A 19,173-nucleotide genomic window follows, 5' to 3' on the forward strand; every position below is an offset into this window, starting at 1 on the left:
GTGCCTTACACTTCAATGCAAGAGATCCCAGCTGAGAAATCCATTGCACTTCTTGAAAATACTGTCATAAATTTTTTGCAACCACCTCAACACTGAGTTCAAAAACTGCAGAGCTTAACCGCTGACCCTATTGTTTCCTTATCTTTGGATGTTTCAGCTTTCTTCTTTCTTTCTACATTCAGACAGCAGCATTCTTGCTCCAGGCACAATTTTTCTTCCTCTGTTTCTTTCCTTGCTGTGTCCCTTTGGCCCAGTGAGACTAAGAGTGGCTCCAGCACTTTCTGTTTTCAGTTCAGATTTACAACTTTCCTTGGCACTCTGTCTTTCAATTCAGTGGGAAGAGGGTTAAGGGAGTAGGGGTGGATCTCTTGAGAAGGTGAACTGAGAGAGGGTGTCAGCAGAGATCGTTGAGAGATTAAAAAAAGATAGGAGGTCAAGTTTAGAAGGTGGAAGGTTCAAGAAGGAATTCTAGAAAGATGCTTGGTCAGGCGGTCCAGTGGGAGGAGAGAAGAGGCAGCAGGGAAGTTTGTGAATGATGGAGATGGGGAAGGAATTTTTATTTTTATAATTTGCAGTTAGAGAAAGGAAGCCAGCAGTTATTTTTGCATTGCAAATGAACCTGGTGTAGAAATCAGTTTTAGCAGACAAAAACATCATATGATCGTGCTTTATGAGGTCCAGTCAGATCTGACGGTACAAGGAGAAATCATTTGTCAATCATAACTGTTCAAGTCTGTTCATACCTGGGACTAAAGGGAAAATGTATGAGCATCGTATCAGGTGAACAGCAGGGTGCAAGACAGTGATGGTTTTATGAAGCACTTAAGTCTCAAAGGTGGAATTCAGAGTGCGGCTGAGTGAATCAGAGTCTGCAGAAATGCTATGGTGAATGGCAGCCAACAGAGAAAGTGGATTTTGAATGAGTCGGGAAGAATGCTGAAAGATGACAAAAGTAGGATTTATGTCAAAGTGTGATTTGCTGATAAGAACCACACCATCACCACCACCATAACCGTGATGATCTTGAGTTATAGGAAGTACAACCAAGTAAGCAAACATCATTTAGGGTGAGCCTGTTACAACCTTCAGTCAGGTTTCAGTTAAGGTCATCATGTTAACTCAATCATCCACCAGTTATAGCCATGACTGGCAGCAGCTTGGATTGCAAGTGAAAAGGAAAAAGATGCAGAGAGGGTGACAGTAGCTCAGCACACTTGGGGTTACCACACATAAAGAGGCAGTAATGAGTGCCTCAATGGGCCTTTGCACATGATGCCAAGGGAGGGAAGCTTTAGGTTTATCTGAATGATAACCAAATGACCGACCTCAGCAGGTTAGACATATTGAAGGGCTGTGGTCAGGATTGGAAGAGCAGAGTATCTAAGTTGCAACAAAATTTAAAAATGGCTACAAAGGAACAGGAACCAAAACGGAAATGATCGACTCTGGTTTGATCTTGCAAACATTTCAGACTGTTCATTATTCCTCAAGGAAAACAGTGTAGTCACTCACTTGACCACTGTGTTCCCTTTCTGACAATTAGAATTAAAGGCTTATCCACCGTACATATATGAGGAGAATGTGAAGAAATGTGCATTTTCTAAAAATTTACTTTGAATCTTTTGGTGTAATAATTATAATATTTGTGAAGGGAGTGAAAATGATGAGATAAGGATGCTGATGATGTGAGCCCTGGGATGAAACCTCTCAGAGTAAACCAGAGTTGACAAAATTATTGCTGCCGCCTCTCAAAGTGAGAATGTCCCTTTCACAGACAGTTTTGGATCATCGGAGCATGGGAGCAGGATGAGATCGTTCAGCCTGTTGAGCCTATTCCTCCATTCTATTTAATCAGAGTTGGTCATTCACTTCAATGCCTTTTTTCTCACTCTACACCCATACTCCTCTATATCACAGGTATTCAGAAATCTGCCAATCTTTCAGTCATAGTTATACAGCACAGAAACAGACCCTTCAGCCCAACCAGTTCATGCCAACCATAATCCCAAAATTAAACTAGTCCCACCTACTTGCACTTGGTTCATATCCTTCTAAATATTTCTTATCCATGTACTTATCCAAATGTCTTTTAAATGTTGTAACTGCACCCACATCCACTACTTCCTCTAGAAGTTCATTCCACGCATGAACCACACTGTATAAAAAAAAATTTCCCCCATGTCTTTTTTAAAACTTCCTCCTCTCACCTTAAAAATATGTCACAGTCTTTGAAATCCCCTACCCTAACCTGCTGTTAACCTTACCTATATCATCAAGATTTTATAGGCATCTATAAGGTCATCCTTCAACCTCCTGCGCTCTGGCGAAGAAAGTCCCATCCTATCCAGCCTCACACCATAATGCAAACCCTCCATTCCCAGGAACATCCTGGTAAATATCTTCTAAATCTCTCTCCCTAAAACATATCCAATGACAAAGCCTCTACAGCCCTCTGGGATCAAAAGAATTCTAAAGATTCCCAACACTGAATAAAAACATTTCTCCTCATTGCAGTCCTAAGTGACTTCCCCTTTCTCTGAAATTGTGTTCCCTGGTTCTAGACTCCCCACCAAGGAGAAACATCTTATTTGCATTCTTCCTGCCTATCTCTTGAAGTGTTTTGTAAGCTTTTAAAAAAAACAACATTGCCTTTCAACAATGTGGCCATGTAGCAGCCCAGACAGGCTGGGTACAATTTTGCCCCTTTAGGTTACTGCAACTCCACGATCACGTTAAGAAAAAGTCTCACAATAGACCAGGCCACAGAAAATAAAATAGCAGGAATGCTGCCAAAATCATAACTCAACATTTTTATCAATGCTTGGAGACCATCAACTCCATTAGCTGGGAAGACAATCTGGAGCAGTTACTAAACCCAGTGACCAAAGCTATGGATAGCCATTTCAATAATTTACATCCTTCCTGATCTGTTTCAACTCCCTCACACAGTCATATTGAGATTTCCCCTCCTAGCCTTTTGCCAATGGGGCACTCAGTCTTTAAACAAAAAAAAACACTCAAACATTTCGACTGAAATAGGCAAAGAAACAAAAAGAAACACAAAAGAGATGGTAATGTTAATTATAATACTCTGCAGCTGGTTTGATTTATAAAAGGAGTCCTGAGGGGAAGCCTTTAGTCTTTAGCCGAGGTGCTGGTGGGGAACATTGCACTTTAATTGTGTCAGGAATACATAGCTCCCTCCTATCTCTCCGTCGGGATGGGGCAAGTACGCATTAATCACTGGGTCCTGGAGTGTAATGCATTCATGAGCTGCAGAGACCAAGTTAATGTTGCAGGCTATATTTAAACAAGGAACCAGTCATCATTTAGGTTCATTAACTGACGTCTAAATACCCACAAACGCTACTGTTTATTCATTCACATGATGAAGGAGTCACTTGCTACATCAGCATTTATTGCCCGTCCCTCATTGCCCAGAGGGCATGTCTGTGGGCCAGAAGTCACATGTAGGTTAGATTAGGTAAGGATGGCAGTTTCTCTCCCTAAAAGTTATTAGTGAACTTAGATATGATCAGTCCTGACTGACTTCTTTGCTCCCCTCCCATCAAGTATTGACAATATCACTGGTAGTCACTAAAGATCACTAACCACGAAGTCTATTTGCCTGCAGGACTCAGCACTTGCCCACAATATCATTGTGGAATTGCAGGTTTCAGAGTTACACATAACTGCTTGATTTTAATTCTTTATTGAGTAAGGCAGGTCAAGAGATCTGGTAACCTGTCGCCAACTGTTACTCATCCACCTAACGTACTTCAGAAATGCACAACCCTCCAAATTCATACAGCACCCAGAAACACACAACACCCAGAAATATGCAACACCTGGAAATATGCAACACAAAGTAACACACAAGACCTGAAATATCTGGAAACATGCAATATATAGAAACATGCAACACATAGAAACACACAATAGCAAGAAACACACAATGCCCAGAAACACACAACACCCAGAAACATGCAACTCAAAAAGACACAATACACAAAAACATGAAACACAAACACATTCCTCACCCAGAAACATAAAACATATGGAAATATGCAACACATGGTTACATGCAATGCACAGAAACGTACAATACAAAGATAAATGTCACACACACAGAAACACACAACCCATAGACACATGCAATGCAAGAAAAATGCCATGCACACTGGAACATACAATGCAGGGAATCATACAATATTCCTTTAGAGACACCAAACAGATCAGCAGAAATATACAAAATCCACTCTGAAACACAAGATTTACACTCAGAAATATGCAATGCCAGAATCGCTCAGGCAAACATAATGCCCACGTTCAGGATAAAATACTCAGAATACCCAAAAATACATTACTGGCATCAGAAACACACAGACACCCTGGCACATAAAAAGCAACATACAACATGAACGACCGATGCGTTAATGATAAATGACTTTGGCTATTCTTTGTAGATTTTTAACAATAATCGCATAAATAAAAACCAGGGTGTCACTGGGGTACTTTTAACTCTCAGCTGAGATCGAATTAAGCACCTATTATATACCATACCGTCCACCCTGCTCATTGAAGTTAATGCTCAGAAAAAAGCATATTTTTCACCATTGTCAAGAGTTAAAACTGCCTGCGCTCAGTGTGGCATTACTGTCTCAGTGCCAAACAGAATCAATGACAACATTTTTGTATTTACATACTGTCTCAAGCTGCTTCCCAGAGGTATCATTGAACACAATTGGATGTTAAGCTGAAGGAGAGATTGACATGGGTGTCAAAAAACTTTATTAAAGAGAATATTTTAAAGGAAAACCTTAAAGGAGAAGGTGAATATTATTTTTTCCACTGTTTTAAACAGTGGAGTTAACTGCGTACTTTAAATTGGCTAATCTCCTGTTAAAATAGTCACGTAGATATGTTACAGTTTCCTAAATTGCTGCAGGACATGATAGCTTCTAGGCTGTAACTACAATTCATTCATGCTTCACTTAGTATGCCTTTCTTGTTGGTGTTATACTGAGGAACAGTCAGTCAGAAAACCTCCCTCTGCTTTATATTAAACTGGTCTACTATGTTGGTTTTTGCATGTTCTAAATTCAATCAGCTAACCCTGTTTCGGATCAGCTGCAGTATGTCACTATTCAGTGCAATACCGCGTCAAGCACTATGAGCTGGTCTTGATTGTTGTTCACAATCATAAACTATTTCTTTGCAACACTCTCAACCTGCTAATATCCCTTCTATCTGGGTAAAGAAATATTTCAGAGATATTAACAATCCCTTCAAATAAAACATTCAGATACAAAATATAATTCATGAGCACCTCAAAAGACAGACTGAAATATATGTCTCAGCTGAAGTGAATTACAGGTGTAAGATTTCTCCAGTAGTAAAGATTAATCTATATGTATTTCATATACGTATCTATATTTAGAGACAGATGATTGATTCACAGTGTCTAAGATATAGAGCTCAACATAAATACTTATATTCCTGCTAAATATCTCTGCATGGCTCCTAACCTGCTCACAATTAGTCATTGAACTAATTTTCCCTACAATGAGTCAAAAGCTTTGAATAACTAAGGCAGGTTTCAGATAGCATTCTGCTCAAATGGGTCACTTCATCCATCTCACTTGATGCACGTTAGGAGCTAAATGTCCCTATATATAGAATGGTGAATACACCTAATTAAATACAAACATTACATATTGTACAATATATCCCAATATATATGCATTGCCTTGAATATATATTGGAATGCCTGAGTACACAGGTGACTTTTCACTGACTACAGTCTCAGGCTAAATTAGACTGATTTGTGACCTCACTGTTCTCTCGGATCAAAAGTTGGGTTTCCTATACTTTTTCCATCAGAAAGACTGTCAACTTCCATCTCTAAAGCGTTGCCCCTTTCCATCCCTGCCTGAATCCTCACTCACGTTTTAATTACAGTCGAGAGTGTATCCTGATGTAGGGCTTATGCCCGAAACATCAATTCTCCTGCTCCTTGGATGCTCCCTGACCTGCTGTGCTTTCCCAGCAACACACTCTTGACTCTGATCTCCAGCATCTGCAGTTCTCATTTTCTGCGTTAATGATACTGCTACACAAAAATTGATACTGAGGCACAGAAGACAATATTAGGAGAGGTAAGCAAACTCGATCGAGAAATTACACCAAGCTTAACTGTTTCAATTTCAATGGCCTTTCACCCTCTATTAGTTTTGGATAAGCTCAAAGTTATCAACCAACTCACAACAATTTTGTGTTTACCATCCCCCCTCCTCATTATTGTCAACCAGATTGGTTCGCAGTCCATCAGCACCTAAATGTTACAACTGTATCCTCATGTTTGGGTTCCTTCATGGCCTCATCTCCTCCCAGTCTCTAAACTTTCTTCAGCCTTAAACTTAATTCTGTTGCCCATTGCCTATCAGTTCCCTTGGCCCAGCTTAGTCTTCAGTTGTCTCACCTCCAAGCTCTGAATCTCCCTCCTCAAAGCCTCTTTACGCTTCCAATTTTTTTCTTCCTTTAAGATCCTGCATGAAACGTACTTTCTCGATCGAGTTTGCTTACCTCTCCTAATATTGTCTTCTGTGCCTCAGTATCAATCTTTCTGTAACAGTATTTCTGTAAAGTGTTCTAAGATGTTTATTACATTTAAAGGTGCTACAAAGAACAAAGAAAGCTCACAGCCCAGGAACAGGCCCTTCGGCCCTCCAAACCTGAGCAGATCCAAATCTACTGTCTAAATCTGTCGCCCAATTCCTAAGCATCTGTATCCCTCTGCTCCCCACCTACTCATGCATCTGTTCAGATGCATCTTAAATGAATCTACCATGCCTGCCTCTACCACCTCTGCTGGCAATGCATTCCAGATGTCACCACCCTCTGTGTGAAGTACTTACTGCGTGTATCCCCCTTAAACTTTCCACCTCTCACCTTGAAAGCATGACCTCTCGTTATTGAATCCTTCACCCTGGGAAAAAGCTTGTCTCTATCCACCCTGTCTATACCCTTCATGGTTTTGAAAACCTCAATCAGGTTCCCCCCTCAATCTCCTTTTCTCTAATGAAAACGAACCTAACCTACTTAACCTCTCTTCATAGCTCGCACCTTCCATACCAGGCAACATCCTCATAAACCTTCTCTGCACTCTCTCCAAAGCATCTACATCCTTTTGGTATTGTGGTGACCAGAACTGTACACAGTATTCTAAATGCGGCCGAACAAATGTCTTGTACAATTTTAACATGATTTGCCAGCTCTTATACTCAATACCCCGTCCAATGAAGGTAAGCATACTATATGCCTTCTTGACCACTCTATCCACCTTTGCTGCAACCTTCAGGGTACAATGGACCTGCACTCCCAGATCTCTCTGCCCACTTTCCCAAGACTCTTCCGTTCATTGTATAATTCGCTCTAGAATTAGTCTTGCCTAAATGCATCACCTCACATTTGTCTGGATTGAAATCCATCTGCCACTTTTCCACCCAACTCTCTAGTCTACCTATATCCTCCTGTATTCTTTGACAGTCCCTTATGCTTTCTGCTACTCCACCAATCTTCATGTCATCTGCAAATTTGCTGATCATACCAAAAGTGCCCTCTTCCAGATCATTTATGTATATTACAAACAACAGTGGCCCCAACACTGACCTCTGTGGAACACCACTGGCCACCTTTCTCCATTTTGAGAAACTCCCTTCAACTACTACTCTCTGTCGCCTGTTGCTCAACCAGTTCATTCTAGATAGAACACCCTGCACACCATGTGACTTTGCTTTCTCCGTTAGTCTACCATGGGGAACCTTATCAAACACCTTACTAAAGTCCACGTATATGACATCTACAGCCCTTCCTTCATCTATCAACTTGGTCACTTCCTCAAAAAACTCTATTATGTTGGTAAGGCACGATCTCCTCCGCACAAAAGCCCATTCACTGATAAGCCCATTCTTTTCTAAATATAAATAGATCCTATTCCTCAGTACCCTCTCCAGCAACTTTCCCACTACCGGCGTCAGGCTCACTGGTCTGTAGTTACCCGGAATATCCCTTCTACCCTTCTTGTACAGGGGGACAATATGAGCAACCTTCCAGTCCTCCGGCACCTCACCTGTATTTCAGGATTCCACAAAGATATCTGTCAGGGCCCCAGTTATTTCCTCTCTCACCTCCCTCAGGAACCTGGGATAGATCCCATCCGGTCCTGGGGATTTGTCCACCTTAATAACCTCTAGCCTACCCAACACATCTTCCCTACTTATGTCAACGTGATCCAGACTAATCAAATTTCTATCTCTAATCTCAAAATTCATCATGTTTCTCTCCTTAGTGAACACTGATACAAAGTAATCATTCAGAATCTCACCCATTCTCTCACGTTCAACACACACCTTCCTTTATTATCCTTTAGTGGACCAATCCTTTCTCTAGTTATCCATTTGCTTCTTATATAAAAACAAAATGCTTTGGGATTCTCCTTAATTCTGCTCACCAAAGCTATTTCATGACCCCTTTTAGCCCGCTTGATTCCTCGTTTAAGACTTGTCCTACTCTTCCAATATTCCTCCAGGGCCCGTTCTGTTCTTAGCTGCCTAGACCTTATGTACGCTTCCCTTTTCCTCTTGGCTAGTCGTACGATTTCTCCTGTCATCCATGATTCACGAATCTTGCCTTTCTTATCCTTTGCTTTCAACGGGACATGCCTATCCTGCATTACCTTTAATCTATCTTTGAAAGCCTCCCACATTCAATTCTAGCCTCGGGCGACTGTCTGTGTGGAGTTTGCACATTCTCCCCGTGTCTGTATGGGTTTTCTCCGAGTGCTCCGGTTTCCTCCCACAGTCCAAAGATGTGCCGGTCAGGTGAATTGGCCGTGCTAAATTTCCCATAGTGTTAGGTGCATTAGCCAGAGGGAAATGGGTCTGGGTGAGTTACTCTTCGGAGGGTCGGTGTGGAATGGTTGGGCCAAAGGGCCTGTTTCCACACTGTAGGGAATCTAATCTAAACAAATGTGGCCTTCCCTTCAAATAGCTGTGTCCAATCCACATTTCCAAGCTCCTGCCTAATTTTGATATAATTGGCCTTGACCCAGTTTAGTACTCTTCCCTTAGGACCACTCTCATCTTTATCTACGAGTATTCTAAAACTTAGAGAATTGTGGTCACTGTTCCCAAAGAAATCCCCCATCACAACTTCTACCACCTGTCCTAGCTCGTTCCCCAGTACCAGGTCAAATATGGCCCCTTCCCTCGTTGGACTATTGACATACTGATCTAGAAAACTCTCCTGGATGCTTCTTACAAATTCTACCCATTTAGACCTCTGACGCTAAGTGTATCCCAGTCAATGTTGGGAAAATTAAAATCTCCCATCAACACTACCCTGTTGCCTCTACATCTTTTCATAATCTGTTTACCTATTTGTTCTTCTACCTCACGCTCACTGTTGGGAGGCCTGTAATACAGCCCCAACAATGTAACTGCACCTTATTTCTCAGCTCCAGTCATAATGTCTCACTACCCAAGACCTCCATAGTGTCCTCCTTTAGCACAGCCATGATATCATCCCTGACCAACAATGCAACTCAACCACCCCTTTTACTTCCCTTCCTGTCTTGTCTGAAGCATCTATATCCTGGAACATTTAGTTGCCAATCATGCCCTTCCTTCAACAGAGTCTCTGTGATTGCAATAACGTCATACTCCCAGGCACCAATCCTAAGACCATAAGACATAGGAGCGGAAGTAAGGCCAAGTTCTAAGCCCTAAGTTCATCTGCCTTACACACTATACTCCTTGCATTAAAGTAGATGCATTTCAAGTCACCAGTTCTTTTGCGTTCATCTACTCTCTGCCTACTCTTCCCTTTATTAATGCTATCTTCATGATTCTTAAAGTCTCCAGTCTCCACCTCGCTGCCTACTTGTTGTCTCTTCTGGTTCCTAGCCCCCTGCCACATTAGGTACCATCCAAATACAAGCCATCATTGTCCTCTATTATATACTATACATTTTATGCAGAGTAGCTTCTATTACACACTACGCAATATAAACAGTTATACTTACAACACTACAATAAATCCTGGTGTTATATAGTGTACAGTATGCTACTACAATCTAGGCTACTATTTTAGCGTTAGCAGACAATAATAGTGCAATTTTATAACAATCTTTTGTCTTCTGTATAATACAAGCTAAATAAATGGGTAATTCACATCAGCAAGAGCAGCAGACAGGAATGTCATATGAATGCATGAAGCATTTATCTGCTACTGTCAGTTACAGTAATCTATAGTATCCCATGTCCAGTTAGGTATCTATTATGTACAATACCATTGAACCTGCAACAACTTTATTAACCAATAACCTTGTTTGACATAAAGATAAGTTAGTCAGTGCATCTAAAATTGGGGTGTTGGGGGGGCGGGGGAGCAGCATCTTATGTTTGTAATTTATCAGATTAATGTATGAACCATTACATAGGTAAAACATAGTATCTTCTACAACATTAGTGTTATCAAATATTCTGCTTAAATAATTGTATATCAGAACTTAATGTCCATCTGTTACATCTTGTACTTATATTGTATTTTAAAGTAATGACATGTCCCAAGGTACTGCAATATGAGCATGATCCACATAAGGAGTTATGAAAACAGGCAATTAAATGTTTGGTTAAATATATAACTTTAAAAGATAAATGAGAGATACAGAGACAGAGAGATTTAGTCAAGAAATTTCATAGTTTTGAACCTCACCAACTGAAGGCAGAGCTTCCACTGGTAGTGATTAAAACCAGGAATGCTCAAGAAGCCAGAATTGGAAGGCACAGAGAGATTGGAGACTTGAAGGATTGAAGATTACTGAGAGTTAGGTCAGGTAGAGTGGGTGAAGCAATTAGAAATTTGAATAAATGATAAAGTTCTGATCCTGAAGGACCTGAAATGGATAGATGTGAAGAGAATGTTTCCTGTTGTGGGAGAATCAAGAACTAGAGCTTATTGTTCAAAAACAAAGGATCGACCATTTAAAACAGAGACGGTCAAAATGTTTTTCTCTCATGGGTTGTGAAACTTTTCCTGAAAATGTGATGGAAACAGGGGTTGGGGGGGTTGAATATCTTTTAAGGCAGAGGTGGATAAGTTATTTTTAAGCAGGGAAGTGATAGGTGATTTGCGAAGGCAGGTAGGTAAATTTGAGGGAACAATCAGATGAGTCATGAATTTACAAGATGGTGGAGCAGGCTGGAGAGGCTGAATGGTCTGCTTCTGCTCCTTGTTTATATGTAAATGTATGCAAATCAACTCACTGCTTAACCAGGGACTAATGTAGGTTAGTGAACATAGAGATTACGGTTGAGCAAGCATTAGTTCAATTTAAGATAGGGACAGCAGAATCTGAAGTTTATGAGGAATAGCAGTGATATATTGGATTAGTCAAGATTAGAACTAGTAAAGGCACTATGAGTGTTTTATCATCAATGAGTTGAGGCAGGATCAATTTGGACAATGTTAAAGAGGTGGAATTAAGCACTCTTAGTAACGATGTGACTATATAGTTAGAATCTTATCTCATAGTCAAACTCTACATCAAGGTCACAAACTGCTCCTCGAAGTTGCAGGTGAGTCAACAGCTAAGGAATAGCTGGGAGAAAAGGCAGTGGCATTGGTCTTCCCAATGTTCTGTTTGGAGGGGATTTTCTGCTCACCCAATGCTAAGTGTTAAACAACAAGCCAGGTGATTTGGAGAAAGGAGAGGGCTTGAAAAAGGTGGTGGTCGGCCACAACTGGCCATCAGCTACGTGTATCCAAACTGGGTTTCTGGGTGATATCACCAAGAGGCAACATGCAAATGATAAATATCGGGCTACCTCTTACTTAAGAGAGAGATAGCTCAAAAAGCACCTATGAACATCTTAACTGAGTGTGATGGCTTCTCCACACAGTACTTAAATTCTCACAGGCAGGTTGAACACAAAAAGACTCCAAACTATGAAATCTTAAATCTCATTCAGTGAGAGAAACAGAGCTTAATCTTTAGATGAGAGAACTGAACAAGGCAAGACCAATCAGAGTTAAACTATTTGATAATAACTGAAGAAGCTAATTGGCAAAAGAAGCAACATGAGGAGGAAGACCTTCTTTACACAGCAAGTGGTTAGAACCTTGCCATGCACTGCTTCAGGCAGTGCCTAATGCAGATTCAGTCATGGTTTTTAAACTACTTGAAGGCAAAATGTTACAACAGTATGGGGAGAAGGTTGACAGTGGGAATAGGAAAAGGCAGGAAAATGGATTGGAGAATTATCAGATCAGCTATGAACTCATTGAATGGTAAAACAGACTCAAATGGTCTACTTCTGCTCCTATGTCTGATGGTTTTACTAGGTAAATTGGTTTTGCAGAGAGTCAGCACAGACATAACATGGCCTCGTTCTGACCTGCAACCACTTCATGATTGTATGATAGATTAGGACAATCAGAGTTTGATTGTTCAATGGGAGAACCATGCAGGGAAGTCAACCAGAATTAAACTGTATGACGGAAAAACTGTACTAGGGAGGTCAACCTGAGTTCAATTGTTGATTGAAAGAATTTTGCAAGGTGAGGCCAGTTAGAGTTTAATTGTTCTTCAGGTTGTCGGTCAGAATCCAGGATTACTTATGAGTTAGAAGCAGGAATTGGCTCCCTATGCCTGCTCTACCATTTAGTAAGATTGTGACTGATCTGATTGTGACTTTAATCTACTTTCCTGTCTAGCCCTTATTACCTTTGACTCTATCATCTATCAAGAATCTATCTCAGCCATAAGAATATTCAATAATCTCTGTTTTAACTAAGCTGGATTGCAAAGGTTATATTCTATAAGCTCAACATTTCAGTGAAAATAAGATATTATCTATTGCGTAAAGTTTCTTGTTGCATATTACAATTAAGGAAGGAATTATTGAAAGAAAAATGCATATGAAACAATTAACCAAGAGGTTGATTGAATGACTGAATTTGCCAATTCTTAGCAATATTACAGAAAAATGCAAGACAGGAAATGTGACAGGAAATAGACATAAACATACACTCTTCATCATGATGGATACATGTGTTGCTTCCCACATTAAAGCCACTCAATTGTATATAACTTGCCTCTATACATTTAGAACAATATTTCTATCTACAGTACGTCTCTATTTGTCCACTGTCTCCTGTACCTTATATATAATATGCTTCTATCAATCTCATGTGGCTGCTGGATGCTATATAACATGCTCCTATATTTCTTGTGTAAATATAAAGTAGTCACCATAGTCCCAGAAGACCATAGGGCTGCTTTCTCATTAGAGAGAGACAACTGGTGGTGCTTTAACTTGAGGATTACCATTCCTCAGGCAAGGGGAGAGATCGAGTTCTTCAGTGGAACATTATGTGATAACATCTCCACTATATCTAATATTTTCTTTTATACGATAGAATCATGAAAGGTTTATTTGTATGCCATTTGGCCCATCGTATCTGTAAGTATTATTGGTAGTCCCAGTCCCCACCGTTGTTTCCCTGTAACCCTGCAAACTTGTTTATACCTAAATATTCTGCAGAGCCTCTATCATGCGGAATGTGTCATTGAAGCATTCGGATGAGGCTATTCAGCCCGTCTGCTGTTCAACGATTTATTGAAACTTAACTTACCCATCTTAATCTCTGTATACCATTACCTGCCTCAGTCTCAAAATTTCAATTGACTCAACATCTACAGTCTTTCAGGGGAGGGAGTTCAATTTTACTGTCCCATGTTTGGAAAAGAGATTTGTGATGTCACTCCTAAATGACCTAGTTCTAATTTTAAGATCACATTTTTTTGATTTCCCAACTAAATGTCTCTCCAAATCTACCCGACCAAATATTCATAATGTTTTGAACACTTGGTTCAGATCACCCCTTAATCTTTTATATTCGAAGAAATGCAAGCCAAGCTTATGCAATGAGTCCTCCCAGCTTAACCATTTAAGCCCCAGAATCATTCTCATCGATCTGCGTACCATCCTGTCCAAGGCCAGTCTTACCTTCCTGCCCACAACTGAACGTGTTTACTCCAATCTGGATCTGACTAAACCTCTATATATCTGTTTAGAATCCAGGTCCAGGGCAACAATGGTTATGTGCTCAGTACTCCATCTTTACGCCTCTGCACTAAAATATACAGTGCCTTATAAATTACCACAAAATAAGGCTATTTGCATAAGGTGTCAATTTCATCTCCTACTGCTGTCTGACTTCAGATGAAACCCATTCCCTAGCTGGATACAGAAAGGCCAGTCTGCCCCTTTACAAGGACCTATTTAAAACCAGCAGCCCCTTTAATATCAAGGCAGTGAGGGTCTCACTGCCTTTAAGATGGACCCAGAGCCATTCAGCATATAAAACATCACTTTAGCCTAATCACCACCATTGTCCATTGAGACCAACTATGACCAGCGACTTCCAAATCAGCTTGTGCCTGATGCCAATGCTTTGAATACCAGATAAACTTTTGGAATAAATGAAAACTGGGAACATTGACTGGCATCTCTTCACCACCACCACCACCACCCCACTTTCCCATTCATTTTAATGTCATAAATCTTACCTTTCTGGTTACTGAAGGAGCTTGCTCTTGGGTTTGTTAGAGAGCTGAGCAATGGTGATAGGAGCCTCAGAGTGGCTCCCCCTTGCATTGCCACCAGCATGGATCTTCCATTGAACAGTGTCTGATTCCCTCGGTCTTGCTATCTGTCTCTCTCTCCCTCCCTCTCCAGCTCGGCGTAGATCAGGTCCTCCCGAGGACTGTCTGAGCTTGAGAACATTAGCCCTCGCTCCCTTGTGTTCAACAGCAAAGGAAGGTGGCCGTTACTTTGGGAGGAGGGAAAGGGGGTGCGGAAAACGAGGAGGAATGGGAGACGGGGAAATCAAATCCAATCCGGCCGCTGTGTTATGTTTCAGCTCCTGCAATGCACAGACACGTTCAATCTCACAATCTTAACCTCCATATACTCGCAGCCCATGGACAGTTACTCCCTGTGGAAGGAAGGAGTAGATGATCAGTATTTATTAAAAACATGTCAGGTGCTGAATATGAAATGCCAGAGGAACTTCAGATTAATAGTTATAGCTAGTGAATGGTAATCATTTGATTCCCCCCCCCCCACCCCTCTCTGTCTTCTCCCCGTCCTTTATTCTCTGAAGTGTTGCTTCACACACCATACAAAAAAAAAGCCTCACCACAGCTTAACAGAGAAAAAAAACCCCTCTGCAACCGGAGGATTTTTCCACACCCTCTCACCACCCCGCCAACCCCAACATTTAGCGAGGTTACACATGTTGCAATTACAATAGACTGCCTCACGACTGAAAAATTAGGTGCCATTCAAAGGGGGCAATATTTTTTTTTGCCAGAAATGTCAAACGAAGCATTCAGCAGTTACTGCCCACTGCTAAGGAGTTCCTTCAATACATTCCGAGGCACTGTCTTTCTGTCAGATCCTATGACAAAGCACCGGCGAATGCCACCCGTGAAAAAGGACAAAGGCATTTTTTTTTAATATTTAAAAAAAAATCGTATAATACTCACAAGAAGGAAAGATTTTTCTTGCTCTCGTTCTTCGGTAGCACCTTGCTTGCCACAGAAACGCTGGTCCAATAGAGCAAAATAAATTCCTCCTTATTAATTCACCCACACACCAAAAATAGATGCACTAAAAAAAATTCCTTTAGGAAACAAATCACACACACACAAAAAAAGCCAAAACAAAAAAAAAACAGAACAGCGTCCTGTTCATTAAAAAAAAACCCTCACACACGACAGCTACCTTGTATTCCAGATGTGCGGTGGGATATAAAAATCAGGGCTGGTGGAGGGGGTGGGAGGAACAGAGTGTGAAAAATGCCACCTCAGTCTCCAGATGCCTCCCTTAGCTACATCAAGCACACATAAGGATGTGGGAAGAAAGGTTTGGAATCTCTCTCCTGCTGTATTGCTAGGAGACAGCGGAGGCTGCACGTCATGTGCCTAAAGGGTTTGATCTGAGAGAAACGGGCTGCTAGCACACCCTGGTGCCCGCCTGCTGCTCCTGCGCCGAGCCCAGATCAAAGGCTGCAGCCTCCAACTTGACAATCAAAGCCGACGCCAGTCTTCCATCCCCACGGTCCAGCCCAGGATGCCTGCCGTGGGAGCTTTGCCAAGCCAACTCCAGAGCTGCTGCGGGAAAGATTGGAGACCAAAGCTAGTCTTTGTGGAATCTAACTCTGCAGGACCCATAACCGGGCCCCTGTGCTTTCACAAGGGTTGGAAACAGAAAGACGGGCTGAAGAACGAGGAAGGTCCCGAATCCTGAGAGTTCCCTTTAGCTCAGTATAGTAGGTAGCCGTACAGAAGCAGTCGGGTCCAATCTGTCAATACCCCTGTCCTGTGCTGAGTTAGCTCCTCACCAAGAAAAATGGCAACAGGCCAGTGTTACTGTCCTGAGCAAGGGAAGGGACAATAATAAGTAATCCAACAGTGAAGATTCCTGCTCCAAATGTTTTTTGTTTTGTAGAATGGGCACACTTATAGAGGTTGCAAACAGAAGTCAGATGTGTGAAGTACCCAACCTCCTTTGTGATTTAATTATCAGTAGGAACCCATTGTCAGCTTAGAGTCATAGAGTTGTACAGTACCCATAAAGGCCCTTAAACCCAAATCATCCTTGCTGGCCAGACATCCTAAATTAATCTAGTCCCATTTGCCAACATTTGGTCCATGCCATTCAAAACCCTTCCTAATGTGGTGGGAAGAATAATGGCCATTCCAGTGAGGTTTCAGAAACTAGAGCTGAAAATGTGTTGCTGGAAAAGCGCAGCAGGTCCGGCAGCATCCAAGGAACAGGAGAATCGACGTTTCGGGCACCAGCCCTTCTTCAGGGCTGAAGAAGGGCTGGTGCCCGAAACGTCGATTCTCCTGTTCCTTGGATGCTGCCGGACCTGCTGCGCTTTTCCAGCAACACATTTTCAGCTCTGATCTCCAGCATCTGCAGTCCTCACTTTCTCCTCGAAGGTTTCAGAAACTAGCCAAGGTTAAGTGAACCAAACGCCTGAGTCTTCTGATTGGCATTTAACCAGAACAGGTTACTACTGACATGAACCAGAAGATGCCTCCATGGAAAAGATAGAGGAGTATTGGGAATGGAGTCAATAAAGCAAGGAAATTGCACTTATGGTGAAGGGTCTTATGTCACTTTCACATTGCGGTCCTGTGCTGTACTGGTCTTTGGTCTTTGACCTATGACAGACTATATACTGTGACATTACAGTGCTAGCTGATAGGAGTCAACATTCAGCCACCTAGTACTCTGACCAGCGGGAGAGAAGTACAGGTGTGTCTGCGACTGACTTAACAGGGAATGTCATTTCAACTCTCAGCTTCAATGAAGCAAGTTAGGTCTAACTCCTGCAATAAATATTTGGCTGAGCACAATAGCAGGGGGCTGACATTTAAGATTTGAATTTATATTAGATTTACAGCCCCTTACTTCCTCCCCTCCCTCCTTCCCCTCAAAAGGAAGAACCAGTAAAACTTGTGAATGACACATGCTGTATAACCTCATAATGGATCTCCAATATGACCAGGATGTTCATTTCCAAATAGAACTTTTTAAAAAACTTTTTCTTTCCCTTCTGGGTATCCTTTTCATTCTGCCCTCCTTCTTTCCTTCCCTTGTTTTCTCCCTGTCTCACATCTTCCCTTCCTCTTCCCCATTATTTCCACATCACATGTTATTTGACTAATCACACTTCAAACTTCATGGTATAGAACTCTATCTGTTTAATTCTGCTGGTACACAAAAAAGACTACAGTTCAGACTTCATTGAAGTAAGTGGTTCAGTTCCCCATTGCATGTTTTGCATGTGTTACTGTGAAAATCTTCACTCCTAAAACATACATGTCTAACTTCAGTTCTGGGCTCTAATATTCCTTTCTATTCTTTCTGCCTCTTATTGTTTGCACTTTTCGTTGTGACTATTCCTCCTTCTTCCTTTGCTTCACAGCATGTTTCTGTCATTCTGTGAAGCATTTTGAGTTGTTTTGTTAATGCTAGTTATAATTATTCATCTAGTGGATTATGAAGTAAAAGAAAAACACAAGGCAGGCCAAGGGTATTATTGTAAAGGGGGTGCAGGAATAGAGGGATCTGGAGATATCTGAACATATTTCATTAAAAGGGGGAGAGCAGGTTGAGAAAGCAGTTAATAAACGTACAGAATTTGGGGCTTTATAAATAGACACACAGAGTACAAAAACAAGGATGTTATGGTGAACCTTTACATAACACTGGCTCAGGCTCAGTTGAAGTATTTTGCATTTTACGAAGGATGTAAGATTGCAGAAAACTATTTCATGGGGTGTTTTCTAGGATGAGGAATTTCAGCTCCAAGGATAGATTGGAGAAGCTGAGGCTGTTCTCCTTAGTGAAGAGCAGATTCAAGAAAGATTGGAATGAGATGCTCAAAATTATGGAGGAACTGAACAAAACAATAGATACATTGATGGAATGGCTCAAAATCAACCTAAGATGATTAACAAAAGAAACAACAAGAGGAAATTCTTTTCTGTACAGTGAGTGGTTGGGATCTGGAATGCACTGCCTGAGAGTGTGGAGGAGGCAAATTCTCTTAAAAAGAGAATAGGATTCAGAGAGAAGCAGTGTTCCAGTGAAAAGCGATAATGAGTGGGATTGGGTGAGTTGAGCTGACATGAACCTGATGACCAAATGGTTTCCTTCTGTTCTATAACTATCCTATGATATTGCATGCATGCATCTATTCACATTTCCAATCCTTCCACTTTTATATCACTGAGTCTGACACAGAAGGAATAAAAATACTTCCTAGTTTTCACATAAATAAGACAGAAGGATATACTCTGCATTAATATTGTACGTTCCACAACATACTGTAGCATTTCACCATAAATGGAATGTATTAAAGCACAGTCATTGTTACAATGTAGCCAATTGAAGTACAGCAAGCTCATCAGAAAGTGGGCACTTCTGACAGTGCAGCTGTCTCAAGCACTGCTCTCAAGTATCAGTCTAGACTTTGTGCTCAGCTCTCGTGAGTGGACTACTAGGCTATTATATGTTTACGAGATAG

The 19,173-nt window shown here is 41.2% G+C and overlaps 1 protein-coding gene across 3 annotated transcripts in view; it reads right to left on the reverse strand.

Annotated features, from left to right (window-relative positions):
* The window catches only part of LOC140489253 (glutamate receptor ionotropic, NMDA 2B-like), a 388,460-nt gene extending 372,495 nt beyond the window's left edge, over positions 1-15,965 (reverse strand). For 2 of the 3 annotated variants that reach the window (XM_072588602.1, XM_072588600.1), the window contains exons 1-2: positions 15,617-15,965; positions 14,636-15,063 (exon numbers count right to left, since the gene is read on the reverse strand). The gene's annotated coding sequence lies outside the window, so the exon portion shown is untranslated. The remainder of the gene's footprint in view (positions 1-14,635; positions 15,064-15,616) is intronic. The other variant, XM_072588601.1, reaches the window with a different exon arrangement.
* Positions 15,966-19,173: the final 3,208 nt, after the last annotated feature.

The sequence above is a fragment of the Chiloscyllium punctatum genome, chromosome 18 (genome assembly GCF_047496795.1).
Source record: "Chiloscyllium punctatum isolate Juve2018m chromosome 18, sChiPun1.3, whole genome shotgun sequence".
In the NCBI taxonomy this organism is placed as follows: domain Eukaryota; kingdom Metazoa; phylum Chordata; class Chondrichthyes; order Orectolobiformes; family Hemiscylliidae; genus Chiloscyllium; species Chiloscyllium punctatum.